Below are 13,142 nucleotides of genomic sequence, written 5' to 3' on the forward strand. Positions count from 1 at the left end.
TTTTCTTTAAAGTTACAGATTCTGATGAAATGGTGGTGATTTATGTGTTCTCTGACCGAATTGATTGATAATTTAATTTTTTATGATTATTATTTATTTATTTTAATTATTAATCATTTATTTATTTTCTTTCTCATTTGGCCAATATCTCAGGCACCTTTTGAGCTGGGAAGCTAATATTTGGACATGACAGTGACCAAGTGATGTGGCTATCAAGGATATTTTTGATTTATTGATTAATCATTTGATCGATTAATTATTTATTGATTAATCGATTAATTATTTATTGATTAATCAATTAATTATTTAATTTATTATTAATGAGTTATTTCATTAAATTTCTAAAAGAGATATCTTCGGATGAAGCACTACTGGTTTAGTTATGCTATTAGCCAATTGATTGTGAAAATATTTTGTGATAATTGTACACCGCTCCTTTCCTATGCCATCTCCAGGCATTGCAAATCGTCATTGCCGGGCACCAAAGGGGGCTCGGCAGTGACGCACGCTGAAAGAGAGTACTCAGTTTTCACTCTGGTTTCTTGTTTGTTGTACACCGCTCCTTTCCTATGCCATCTCCAGGCATTGCAAATCGTCATTGCCGGGCACCAAAGGGGGCTCGGCAGTGACGCACGCTGAAAGAGAGTACTCAGTTTTCACTCTGGTTTCTTGTTTGTTTGTTGTACACCGCTCCTTTCCTATGCCACCTCCAGGCATTGCAAATCGTCATTGCCGGGCACCGAAGGGGGCTCGGCAGTGACGCACGCTGAAAGAGAGTACTCAGTTTTCACTCTGGTTTCTTGTTTGTTTTCTTGTTGTACACCGCTCCTTTCCTATGCCACCTCCAGGCATTGCAAATCGTCATTGCCGGGCACCGAAGGGGGCTCGGCAGTGACGCACGCTGAAAGAGAGTACTCAGTTTTCACTCTGGTTTCTTGTTTGTTTTCTTGTTTGTTTTCTTGTTTGTTTTCTTTCTTGTTTTCTTGGTTGTCCGGGCGATATCTCAGCCATCCTTTGAGCTAGGAAGCTGAAATTTCGGCACAGTAGTGAGCAAGTCCTTTGTCAAATACGGTATTTTTTGTTTTTTGAATAATCAATTAATTGAGGAGTTATTTAATTATTAGCGTTTAATTAAGTACTTATTTAATTAATTAAATTTCATTTCTCTTCTGACCATTATTAACTCAGGCACCTTTTGAGTTAGGAAGCTGATATTTGGACATGCCAATGACCAGGTGATTTGGCTGCAAAGGATATTTTTGATTTATTAATTAATCAATTAATCGATTAATTATTTAATTATTCGATTAATGACAAAAAAATTTTTTTTTTTAAAGTTACAGATTCTGATGAAATAGTGGTAGTTTATGTGTTCTCTGACCAAATTGATTAATAATTTAATTTTTTTATGATTATTGTACACCGCTCCTTTCCTATGCCACCTCCAGGCATTGCAAATCGTCATTGCCGGGCACCGAAGGGGGCTCGGCAGTGACGCACGCTGAAAGAGAGTACTCAGTTTTCACTCTGGTTTCTTGTTGTACACCGCTCCTTTCCTATGCCACCTCCAGGCATTGCAAATCGTCATTGCCGGGCACCGAAGGGGGCTCGGCAGTGACGCACGCTGAAAGAGAGTACTCAGTTTTCACTCTGGTTTCTTGTTTGTTTTCTTGTTTGTTTTCTTGTTTGTTTTCTTTCTTGTTTTCTTGGTTGTCCGGGCGATATCTCAGCCATCCTTTGAGCTAGGAAGCTGAAATTTCGGCACAGTAGTGAGCAAGTCCTTTGTCAAATACGGTATTTTTTGTTTTTTGAATAATCAATTAATTGAGGAGTTATTTAATTATTAGCGTTTAATTAAGTACTTATTTAATTAATTAAATTTCATTTCTCTTCTGACCATTATTAACTCAGGCACCTTTTGAGTTAGGAAGCTGATATTTGGACATGCCAATGACCAGGTGATTTGGCTGCAAAGGATATTTTTGATTTATTAATTAATCAATTAATCGATTAATTATTTAATTATTCGATTAATGACAAAAAAATTTTTTTTTTTAAAGTTACAGATTCTGATGAAATAGTGGTAGTTTATGTGTTCTCTGACCAAATTGATTAATAATTTAATTTTTTTATGATTATTATTTATTTATTTTCATTATTAATCATTTATTTATTTTCTTTCTCATTTGGCCAATATCTCAGGCACCTTTTGAGCTGGGAAGCTAATATTTGGACATGAGTGACCAAGTGATGTGGCTATCAAGGATATTTTTGATTTATTGATTAATCATTTCATCTATTAATTATTTATTGATTAATCGATTAATTATTTATTGAGTAATCAATTAATTATTTAATTTTTTATAAATGACTTATTTAATTAAATTTCTAAAAGATACATCTTCGGATGAAGCACTAGTGGTTTAGTTATGCGATTAGCCAATTGATTATGAAAATATTTTGTGATAATCTTTTATTGATTTTAATTATACAATTAATCAATCAATTAGTGTACACCTCTCCCTCCCAATGCAGCCTCAATGAGCTGCACTGCGGTATTGCCGGGCGCCAGAGGCGCCCCGGCAATGCCGCGCTGCAGCATATTTAATTATTTGGCATGGGGCGGTGTACTTTGAATGTATTTGTACTTGTTTGTTTTCTTGTTTGTTTTCTTTCTTGTTTTCTTGGTTGTCCGGACGATATCTCAGCCATCCTTTGAGCTAGGAAGCTGAAATTTCGGCACAGTAGTGAGCAAGTCCTTTGTCAAATACGGTATTTTTTGTTTTTTGAATAATCAATTAATTGAGGAGTTATTTAATTATTAGCGTTTAATTAAGTACTTATTTAATTAATTAAATTTCATTTATCTTCTGACCATTATTAACTCAGGCACCTTTTGAGTTAGGAAGCTGATATTTGGACATGCCAATGACCAGGTGATTTGGCTGCAAAGGATATTTTTGATTTATTAATTAATCAATTAATCGATTAATTATTTAATTATTCGATTAATGACAAAAAAATTTTTTTTTTTTAAGTTACAGATTCTGATGAAATAGTGGTAGTTTATGTGTTCTCTGACCAAATTGATTAATAATTTAATTTTTTTATGATTATTATTTATTTATTTTCATTATTAATCATTTATTTATTTTCTTTCTCATTTGGCCAATATCTCAGGCACCTTTTGAGCTGGGAAGCTAATATTTGGACATGAGTGACCAAGTGATGTGGCTATCAAGGATATTTTTGATTTATTGATTAATCATTTCATCTATTAAGTATTTATTGATTAATCGATTAATTATTTATTGAGTAATCAATTAATTATTTAATTTTTTATAAATGACTTATTTAATTAAATTTCTAAAAGATACATCTTCGGATGAAGCACTACTGGTTTAGTTATGCGATTAGCCAATTGATTATGAAAATATTTTGTGATAATCTTTTATTGATTTTAATTATACAATTAATCAATCAATTAGTGTACACCTCTCCCTCCCAATGCAGCCTCAATGAGCTGCACTGCGGTATTGCCGGGCGCCGGAGGCGCCCCGGCAATGCCGCGCTGCAGCATATTTAATTATTTGGCATGGGGCGGTGTACTTTGAATGTATGTGTACTTGTTTTCTTTCTTGTTTGTTTTCTTTCTTGGTTGTCCGGACGATATCTCAGCCATCCTTTGAGCTAGGAAGCTGAAATTTCGGCACAGTCGTGAGCAAGTCCTTTGTCAAATACGGTATTTTTTGTTTTTTGAATAATCAATTAATTGAGGAGTTATTTAATTATTAGCGTTTAATTAAGTACTTATTTAATTAATTAAATTTCATTTCTCTTCTGACCATTATTAACTCAGGCACCTTTTGAGTTAGGAAGCTGATATTTGGACATGCCAATGACCAGGTGATTTGGCTGCAAAGGATATTTTTGATTTATTAATTAATCAATTAATCGATTAATTATTTAATTATTCGATTAATGACCCAAAAAAAATTTTTTTTTAAGTTACAGATTCTGATGAAATAGTGGTAGTTTATGTGTTCTCTGACCAAATTGATTAATAATTTAATTTTTTTATGATTATTATTTATTTATTTTCATTATTAATCATTTATTTATTTTCTTTCTCATTTGGCCAATATCTCAGGCACCTTTTGAGCTGGGAAGCTAATATTTGGACATAAGTGACCAAGTGATGTGGCTATCAAGGATATTTTTGATTTATTGATTAATCATTTCATCTATTAATTATTTATTGATTAATCGATTAATTATTTATTGAGTAATCAATTAATTATTTAATTTTTTATAAATGACTTATTTAATTAAATTTCTAAAAGATACATCTTCGGATGAAGCACTAGTGGTTTAGTTATGCGATTAGCCAATTGATTATGAAAATATTTTGTGATAATCTTTTATTGATTTTAATTATACAATTAATCAATCAATTAGTGTACACCTCTCCCTCCCAATGCAGCCTTAATGAGCTGCACTGCGGTATTGCCGGGCGCCGGAGGCGCCCCGGCAATGCCGCGCTGCAGCATATTTAATTATTTGGCATGGGGCGGTGTACTTTGAATGTATGTGTACTTGTCTTTTATTGATTTTAATTATACAATTAATCAATCAATTAGTGTACACCTCTCCCTCCCAATGCAGCCTCAATGAGCTGCACTGCGGTATTGCCGGGCGCCGGAGGCGCCCCGGCAATGCCGCGCTGTAGGATATTTAATTATTTGGCATGGGGGCGGTGTACTTTGAATGTATCTGTACTTGTTTGTTTGTTTTCTTGCTTTCTTGCTTTCTTTCTTGTTTGTTTGTCCGGACGATATCTCAGCCATCCTTTGAGCTAGGAAGCTGAAATTTCGGCACAGTAGTGAGCAAGTCCTTTGTCAAAAACGGTATTTTTTGTTTTTTGAATAATCAATTAATTAAGGAGTTATTTAATTATTAGCGATTAATTAAGTACTTATTTAATTAATTAAATTTCATTTCTCTTATGACCATTAACTCAGGCACCTTTTGAGTTAGGAAGCTGATATTTGGACATGCCAATGACCAGGTGATTTGGCTGCAAAGGCTCTTTTGATTTATTATTTCATCAATTAATCAATTCATCGATTAATTATTTAATTATTCGATTAATGACTGAAAAAAAAAATTTTTAAGTTACAAATTCTGATGAAATGGTGGTGGTTTATGTGTTCTCTGACCGAATTGATTAATAACTTAATTTTTTTATGATTATTATTTATTTATTTTCATTATTAATCATTTATTTATTTTCTTTCTCATTTGGCCAATATCTCAGGCACCTTTTGAGCTCGGAAGCTAATATTTGGACATGAGTGACCAAGTGATGTGGCTATCAAGGATATTTTTGATTTATTGATTAATCAATTAATCAATTAATCGATTAATTATTTAATTATTCGATTAATTACTAAAAAAAATTAAAAAATAATCAGTTACAGATTCTGATGAAATGGTGGTGGTTTGTGTGTTCTCTGACCGAATTGATTAATAATTTAATTTTTTCATGATTATTATTTATTTATTTTCATTATTAATCATTTATTTATTTTCTTTCTCATTTGGCCAATATCTCAGGCACCTTTTGAGCTGGGAAGCTAATATTTGGACATGACAGTGACCAAGTGATGTGGCTGTCAAGGATATTTTTGATTTATTGATTAATCATTTAATCGATTAATTATTTATTGATTAATCGATTAATTAATTATTGATTAATCAATTAATTATTTAAGTTTTTTATTAATGACTTATTTAATTAAATTTCTAAAAGATACATCTTCGGATGAAGCACTATGGTTTAGTTATGCCATTAGCCAATTGATTAAGAAAATATTTTGTGATATTCTTTTATTGATTTTAATTATACAATTAATCAATCAATTAGCGTACACCTCTCCCTCCCATTGCAGCCTATATGAGCTGCACTGCGGTATTGCCTGGCGCCGGAGGCTCCCCGGCAATGCTGCGCTGTGGGATATTTAATTATTTGGCATGGGGGCAATGTACTGTGTTCAAAAAGTATCCGACCTTTATTTTTCGTGCGTAAAAAAAAAGAAGCTAGGGAGGCGTTGATTGGTGCACGTATGTAGGCGATCCTAATGCACACGCGTGAATTTTTTCACACCTGCAGAAGCTGTCATTCGACGGCAGACCGCCGATGAGTGAGGACATGTAAGTGAGCGCCGTCGGATTTTCGTTTTTGACAAAATGACGGAAAAACTTGAACAACGCTACTGCATCAAATTTTGTGGAAAGCTTGGCGATTCCCAAGTGGAAACGATCCGCAAGATTCAACACCATTCATTCTATTATGAAGGAGGATTTGGGCTTCAGGAGAATCTCAGCGAAGTTCGTACCAAAGCTGCTAACGATTGAGCAGAAGCAACTCCGTTTGGAGATCGCACAGGACATGCTGGAGACTGTGAACAGCGATCCCAGCTTCCTCAACACAGTGATCACTGGCGATGAGTCCTGGGTTTATGGGTACGACCCAGAAACCAAGTTGCAGTTTTGATGCAAGTTTGATGAAACACAAAATTTGATGCAGTAGCGTTGTTCAAGTTTTTCCGTCATTTTGTCAAAAACGAAAATCCGACGGTGCTCACTTACATTTCCTCACTCATCGGCGGTCTGCCGTCGAATGACAGCTTCTGCAGGTGTGAAAAAATTCACGCGTGTGCATTAGGATCGCCTACATACGTGCACCAATCAACGCCTCCCTAGCTTCTTTTTTTTACGCACGAAAAATAAAGGTCGGATACTTTTTGAACACACTACGTACTTTGAATGTATCTGTACTTGTTTTCTTGTTTGTTTGTTTGTTTGTCCGGGCGATATCTCAGCCATCCTTTGAGCTAGGAAGCTGAAATTTCGGCACAATAGTGAGCAAGTACTTTGACAAAAACGGCATTTTTGGTTTTTTTATTAATCAATTAATTGAGGAGTTATTTAATTATTAGCGTTTAATTAAGTACTTATTTAATTAATTAAATTTCATTTCTCTTCTGACCATTAACTCAGGCACCTCTTGAGTTAGGAAGCTGATATTTGGACATGCCAATGACCAGGTGATTTGGCTGCAAAGGCTATTTTTGATTTATTAATTAATCAATTAATCAATTGATCGATTAATTATTTAATTATTCGATTAATGACTAAAATTTTTTTTTTTTTTTAAGTTACAGATTCTGATGAAATGGTGGTAGTTTATGTGGTCTATGACCGAATTGAGTAATAATTTAATTTGTTAATGATTATTATTTATTTATTTTCATTATTGTACACCGCTCCTTTCCTATGCCATCTCCAGGCATTGCAAATCGTCATTGCCGGGCACCGAAGGGGGCTCGGCAGTGACGCACGCTGAAAGAGAGTACTCAGTTTTCACTCTGGTTGTTTGTTTGTTTGTTTTCTTGTTTTCTTTCTTGTTTGTTTGTCCGGACGATATCTCAGCCATCCTTTGAGCTAGGAAGCTGAAATTTCGGCACAATAGTGAGCAAGTCCTTTTTCAAAAACGGTATTTTTTTTTTTGATTAATCAATAAATTGAGGAGTTATTTAATTAATAGCGATTAATTAAGTACTTATTTAATTAATCAAATTTCCTTTCTCTTCTGACCATTAACTCAGGCACCTTTTGAGTTAGGAAGCTGACATTTGGACATGCCAATGACCAGGTGATTTGGCTGCAAAGGATATTTTTGATTTATTAATTAATCAATTAATCGATTCATTATTTAATTATTCAATTAATGACCAAAAAAAATTTTTTTTTAAAAGTTACACATTCTGATGAAATAGTGGTAGTTTATGTGTTCTCTGACCAAATTGATTAATAATTTAATTTTTTTATGATTATTATTTATTTATTTTCATTATTAATCATTTATTTATTTTCTTTCTCATTTGGCCAATATCTCAGGCACCTTTTGAGCTGGGAAGCTAATATTTGGACATGAGTGACCAAGTGATGTGGCTATCAAGGATATTTTTGATTTATTGATTAATCATTTAATCGATTAATTATTTATTGATTAATCGATTAATTATTTATTGAGTAATCAATTAATTATTTAATTTTTTATTAATGACTTATTTAATTAAATTTCTGAAAGATACATCTTCGGATGAAGCACTGGTGGTTTAGTTATGCTATTAGCTAATTGATTAAGAAAATATTTTGTGATAATCTTTTATTGATTTTCATTATACAATTAATCAATCAATTAGTGTACACCTCTCCCTCCCAATGCAGCCTCTATGAGCTGCACTGCGGTATTGCCAGGCGCCTGAGGCGCCCCGGCAATGCCGCGCTGTAGGATATTTAATTATTTGGCATGGGGGCGGTGTACTTTGAATGTATGTGTACTTGTTAATCATTTATTTATTTTCTTTCTCATTTGGCCAATATCTCAGGCACCTTTTGAGCATGGAAGCTAATATTTGGACATGAGTGACCAATTGATGTGGCTATCAAGGATATTTTTGATTTATTGATTTAACAATTAATCAATTAATTGATTAATTATTTAATTATTCGATTAATTACAAAAAAAAAATCATTTACAGATTCTGATGAAATTGTGGTGGTGTATGTGTTCTGTGACCGAATTGATTGATAATTTAATTTTTTAATGATTATTATTTATTTATTTTCATTATTAATCATTTATTTATTTTCTTTCTCATTTGGCCAATATCTCAGGCACCTTTTGACCTGGGAAGCTAATATTTGGACATGACAGTGACCAAGTGATGTGGCTATCAAGGATATTTTTGATTTATTGATTAATCATTTAATCGATTAATTATTTATTGATTAATTGATTAATTATTTATTGATTAATCAATTTTTATTTTTATTTTTTATTAATGACTTATTTAATTAAATTTCTAAAAGATACATCTTCGGATGAAGCCCTAGTGGTTTAGTTATGCTATTAGCCAATTGATTAAGAAAATATTTTGTGATAATTGTATCTCGCCGTGAAGGGGGCACAGCAGTGACGCACGCTGAAAGGGAGTACTCAGTTTTCACTCTGGTTTTTGTTGTACATCGCACCTTTCCGATGCCATCCCCAGGCATTGCAAATCGTCATTGCTGGGCACCAAAGGGGGCTCAGCAGTGACGCACGCTGAAAGGGAGTACTCAGTTTTCACTCTGGTTGTTTGTTTTCTTGTTTTCTTGTTTTCTTTCTTGTTTTCTTGTTTGTTTGTCCAGGCGATATCTCAGCCATCCTTTGAGCTAGGAAGCTGAAATTTCGGCACAACAGTGAGCAAGTACTTTGTCAAAAACAGTATTTTTTGTTTTTTGATTAATCAATTAATTGATTAGTTATTTAATTATTAGCGATTAATTAAGTACTTATACATTTCCTTTCTCTTCTGGCCATTATCTCAGGCACCTTTTGAGTTAGGAAGCTGATATTTGGACATGACAATGACCATGTGATTTGGCTGTAAAGGGTATTTTTGATTTATGGATTAATTAATTAATCGATTAATTATTTAATTATTCGATGGATGACTTAATTTTAAAAAAAAATTAAGTTACAGATTCCGATGAAATGGTGGTGGTTTGTGTATTCTATTAGCCAATTGATTAACTTTGTATTTCATTTTTTTATGATTATTATTTATTTTTTTTCATTATAAATAATTTATTTATTTTCTTTCTCATCTGGGCAATATCTCAGGCACCTTTTGAACTAGGAAGCTAGTTACCCCAATTTACACCAATTACACCAATTTATACCATTTACACCAATCATAATACAAACATTTATTTTATTTATTATTATTATTATTTTTATTTATTTATGTTTATTTTATTTATTTATTTTTCTAATATTTGTGATATTATTTATTTGTAATCAAAAAAGGTCCAAGTGGTGTGAAGCTCTAAATGGTCAAGGGTCCAAGCTGTCTAATCGGTCTGAAGAGTGTATGGGTCTAAATGGTGTTAAGGTCTAAGCTGAGTTGACGAAATGGACTTAAGTGGAGTAAAGGCTTAAATGGTATAAAAGGTTGGAAGTGTGAAGGGATCAAAAGGTGCCTAGAGTAGTGAATGGGTCTTATTTGCGGACGACATTGCCATGTGGACCCGGAGCAAAAAAACCCCACTTTGTGGCCAAAGAACTCCAGGCAGATGTCTGCAGAAACGAGCTGTGGGCCAAAAAATGGGGTTTCTCGGTCTTCGGACCCAAGTCCAAATTCATAATTTTCACCCGGAAAAGGAGGATCAAGGACATATCGATAACATTCGATGGTAATTCCATTAAAGCTTCCCCAGGTGTGTCCTTTCTCGGAATTACGTTTGACAGGGCCCTAACCTGGAACCCCCATATTAAAAAAAAATTTGCTGCCAAATGTGTAAAAGGCCTTAACATTCTACGAAGTCTCGCCGGTACATCTTGAGGAGATCATCAGGAAAGTCTCCTTCTGTCTAAAGCCTTCATCCGCTCCCAATTTGATTACGTCAGTCAGGCCTTTTGGGACATGTGCAAATCCAATCGCCATAAGTTGGAAACCCTTTGGTCGAGTCCTCTGTCTCGTTTCCTCGACTCTCCCAATGAAAACCAGGCAATCCTTTATAATTATGGGCTCAGACTCGGACATTTTTTTTTTTTTTTTTTTTTTTTTGTATACAAGATCGAGGCTCGTGAAAGAGCGAACATTAATCACACAGAAAGACAAACAGACACATAAAACAAATAACATCGGGAGCGGTAGACAAGATGGGGAGAGAGGGGGAAGGACACAAACACAACATTTGAGAGCAGGGACCGAGAGACATGGAGACATCGAGAGATCTGTGGGAGGGAGAGGGCTTTGGGGGGGAGGCATGTGAAGGGGGGGAGGCATGTGAAGGGGGGGGGGGGGGCTCTAAACTGCGCTCTAAACTCCCATTTACATAGGATATGGTGTCATCCGACGGGATTTTGCGAGCGGTGTGAGGTCCCCGAAGATTTCAAACACATTTTCATACATTGCCCTCGGTACGGGAACCCCAAATCGAGCCTTTTCTGCTCTGCCCGAGAAATGGGGATCACATGGTGAGGTGCACGGTGCACCGGGTACACTTTTCCGACTGAACCAAAAGCATCCTGAACTCTGAAAATTGGTTTTAAGATATATAAAAGAAATGGGGTAACAATATAAAGCCCCCAGTATTATTATTATCATTATTTTATTGCTTCTGACAATTAATGTGTTCTAGTTCCGTGGCGTATATAGAGCCTCGCGGCTCTGCAAACGCCATTAAAGAAAGAGAAGAAGAAGAAGAGCAGTGAAATCTCGGTTGTGAGCACGAAAAGTGAAATCTAATCTCTTCCCGTAAGACCGTGTGGGGAATTCGGGCAGAGCCTGACATTGACAAGGGAGCCGGAACCGTGTGAGGGAGAGATGGACATCGTGAAAGTGGAACCTTAATTCGTGGGACCCGGAACCTGCACCGCTCGAACAACCAGGTGGGACGACGAGCAGCGTGAAGATTCGGGTTAAGGGGAAAACGAGAGCCTGTAACTTTAACATGTTTAAATTAGCGAGGAATCAAAAACCTAGTTATGTTATGGATTAATAAGATTTGCTGGCGATTGGTGATATGAATGAACCAGACTCGGTTGCATAGTAATGGTTTGAGCGTCCGTTCTGTGTCTTGGAGGTCGATGGTTCGAACCCTGGACCTGGTCGAGTCAGTAAAGTCAGACCAATGATGGTACTGGGAGCTGACGTGCTGCTTCCTTGCTTGGTGTTCAGCACTTAAAAAAGATAGAGCATGGACAAACAACCATACATTGGCAACCATTGCGCAGGCATGATAGTCCTCATCATAACCTCCTGCCTTGAAGATCATATCCTCACAAAGAAAGTCGTTTACAAACAAGAATGACCGCATTGTGGTCACAACCTGCGACATCATTCCTCCACACTTCCCCTTTCCCCCATCCCCCCTGCTCCCCAATGCTCTTACACACCCCTCCCCCTCCCCAATGCACTCTACACTCCCCTCCCCCTCCCCAATGCATTATACACTCCCCTCCCCTTCTCCAATGCCCAACACTCCCTTCCCCTTCCCAATGCACTCTACACTCCCCTCCCCTTCCCAATGCCCCCAGCACTCTCCTCCCCTTCCCAATGCACTCTACACTCCCCTCCCCTTCCCAATGCACTCTACACTCCCCTCCCCTTCCCAATGCACTCTACACTCCCCTCCCCTTCCCCAATGCCCCAATACTCCCCTCCCCTTCCCAATGCACTCTACACTAGAGTCCCTTTATATACAGAGTTGCGACATAGAGGGTCAGGAAAAATCTAGTCACGTGATTGCGTGGAGCCATTTTGAGTCCATCGCGGACAGGATCAGGATCGGACGCATATCGGTCAGCGTTTTAACGTTCCTGCTGTACGCAGCGTTCTCATTCGTGTTTTCCATCGATTTTATGACAAAATGACAGGTTGTAGCGCCTGTGGGTGCACAAATAGAACGGAGAAGGGATTCAAGATGTATAGATTTCCATCAGATGCTAAAAGACAGAAAATCTGGGAGAACAGAGTCAGTTGTGTTGGATGGAAAGTAACTTCTTCGTCAGTTCTCTGCCAGGTCAGTGTGATGGTGGTAATGGTCCCATATGCGTATATTTGTGTGCTGCGAGTGAGACTGGCCTTTGCTTTGGCTTTGCAGGCTTGTTATCCATTGCTCGTGGATTAATTAGCACTTGAAGGGGAAGGTGTAGTGGTTACCTTATTCACATGTCGCGGTTATCTTATTCACATGTGACGGTTACCAATACGATATGTTTGGTCTAACCCACGCACACGGGCTTTTGGTTGTGTGGTCTTGACGCACGCGCGGCTGTTGGAGCCACGCCCTCCGAAGAGTGGAATGATTGTAATATTGGTTGCAAATTAAATAAATGTACTGTATGAATATCTCGCAAAGGAGCTCTTTATGAATGACGAGAATTTGAGCATGTATAGTTGTATACTCTGTTTTGAGGTGCATGAATCAAAACTTACAAATTGTTGTTTATATACATGTACCAATGCCCTCTGCTGAAGGCACTATCCTGCCTGTGGTAGTTAGTACTCCAACAAGTGAAT

General features: G+C 36.3%; 1 protein-coding gene across 3 annotated transcripts in view; it reads left to right on the top strand.

The window, feature by feature from the left end:
• LOC144890912 (uncharacterized) overlaps window positions 1–13,142 on the top strand; it is a 106,769-nt gene that overhangs the window by 24,776 nt on the left and 68,851 nt on the right. The window contains exon 1 of one of the 3 annotated variants that reach the window (XM_078772809.1): window positions 11,300–11,509. The exons of 1 other annotated variant lie outside the window; for it this stretch is intronic. The gene's annotated coding sequence lies outside the window, so the exon portion shown is untranslated. Of the gene's footprint in view, window positions 1–11,299; window positions 11,510–13,142 lie in introns of those variants that run through there. One more of the 3 variants, XM_078772812.1, reaches the window with a different exon arrangement.

This window comes from Myxine glutinosa, chromosome 1 (genome assembly GCF_964187855.1).
Source record: "Myxine glutinosa chromosome 1, kmMyxGlut1.1, whole genome shotgun sequence".
Classification (NCBI taxonomy): domain Eukaryota; kingdom Metazoa; phylum Chordata; class Myxini; order Myxiniformes; family Myxinidae; genus Myxine; species Myxine glutinosa.